General features: G+C 38.0%; 1 protein-coding gene across 1 annotated transcript in view; it reads right to left on the reverse strand.

The window, feature by feature from the left end:
- Window positions 1–1,913, reverse strand: part of LOC107097535 (kalirin-like) — a 70,602-nt gene that overhangs the window by 11,295 nt on the left and 57,394 nt on the right. The window lies entirely within an intron of this gene.

Below are 1,913 nucleotides of genomic sequence, written 5' to 3' on the forward strand. Positions count from 1 at the left end.
AATTCAAAATGTCAGAAATAGCGTTTAGTTCCAGGTTTTATCCAGCAGCCCAACAAAGAACATGCAAATAGAAACGGACGAATGGGTCCACCCATTTGGAATGGAATGTTAGGGGCTTCTTTTGTTAGTCTGTAATACCCAATACTGGTCTATGCCTCTGAAAGAGGGGTCGTTAGAATTGTTGGCCTGGCTGAATAGGGGAGGTCTTCTATACTATATATTATATGACTACTTTGAATTTATAGCCCCCCCTGGAGAAAACTCCACCAACCGGCACTGTTTTTTTTTGCATGTTTTCTAAACTAAAACCAGGCTTTGTTGGGCTGCTGGATAAAACCTGGAACTCAACGCTATTTCAAACATTTTGAATTTAAAAAGCTTCCTGGATGGAAGAGAAACGTCTTCAAACTTGGAAACAAAGTCCAGTGGATTGATTTTATTGTTTGTTTTTGTTTTTTTTTAACTTTTTTTGGAGGTTAAATAAAGAAAACTAAAGAGAGAGGAAGTTCTACAGAAGCAGCAGGAATCATTTTAAAAGATGATATAAAACTTAAATAAATATTTAAAAACATTCTGAATCTGATATTTTATCCTCTGCTGCATTAGACATTAGATTATCTTTATAACAAAATAACTTTTACTTCTGATTGTTTCTTTTTGAGACAAATCGAAGCTAAACTTTATGCCTAAATCAGCGGTTATTCTTAGCTTTAGAGAGCGTCCTGTACCTTTTATATTCTTATGTAATAGTTACAGAGCGTTTATTGATCTGTTAAAAGCAGATAAAACAGCAGGTAGGCGTTTCTTTCAGCAGAAATAGGATCAGCAAAGCTTTACGGAAACAAACATACAGATATTTGGCTTAATTTTCAGCATCAAATGTTGCTGTGGAGAAACATTTAAAGGTGGAAACAGAGATGAGACAAGAATCCAAACAAAAGCAGCGTTTTGAGTTTTCCGTCCCCAACAGGACGTCCTGTCTTCCCGTCTGACAGACCAATCCTCTCTGAAAGCTGTCCGTCCGGTTCTCACTCCAACCTTCAAGCCGTCGTTTCCAGGAATGTTGCAGAAACCAGTGGAGTGACCCTCAGTCGCTCATTAACCAGCACTCACAGCCTCTCAGGTCTCCAACCTTCACCATCAGCTCTCTCTATATGAAACCCACCTCGCTCTTCCCTTCCCACAATCCATCCCAACGCGCCTGAGCAATCCCAGCATGCACCTCTGCCTCGCCGCATGCTTCCAGTCCATTCAGGAGAAGAGAAATAAGAAGAGATGCAGCAGAACTCAGAGAGACGCTCCGTCAGGACTGAATGAAACTACCGGAATGTCAGGGCTGGGGCAGCCGGGGGGCGTGGCTTTAAAAGCAGTGGGCGGGGCTTATGACACCTGTCCATATGAATTATTTATGCCCAACAAATGAATCCAAAGTTTTTATACCGTTTAAAATTAACAACAATAATCAAAGTTTTTTTTTTTCATTAATTTGATACAAATTTGTTTGACTAAATAAGACAGCAAAATAAGAAAAAATGAAATTATAAAGACATTTCAAACTAAAATAGATGAAAAAAAAACATTTCAAAATTAAAGAGTGAAAAGAAAAGGAAAAAGAAAATTAAACAACAAGTTCAGAATTTGAAAATATATTCTTATTTATACATATATGTTTTTGTTTCCTGAGGGTGTAAAAAAACAAACAAAAACAATAGTAGAATAAATCAGCTATAGAAAAAGTAAACAGGAGGGCAGATCTGAGACCAGCTGCAGCTCTTCTTGTTTTAGCAGCAGGTGAACATTTACACCAATACACACTCTAACACACACTGTGAAACACACACTCTAACACACACTCTAACACACACTCTAACACACACTCTGAAACACACACTCTGAAACACACTCTGAAACAC

The sequence above is a fragment of the Cyprinodon variegatus genome, unplaced genomic scaffold, assembly GCF_000732505.1.
Source record: "Cyprinodon variegatus isolate N-32 unplaced genomic scaffold, C_variegatus-1.0 Scaffold705, whole genome shotgun sequence".
Classification (NCBI taxonomy): domain Eukaryota; kingdom Metazoa; phylum Chordata; class Actinopteri; order Cyprinodontiformes; family Cyprinodontidae; genus Cyprinodon; species Cyprinodon variegatus.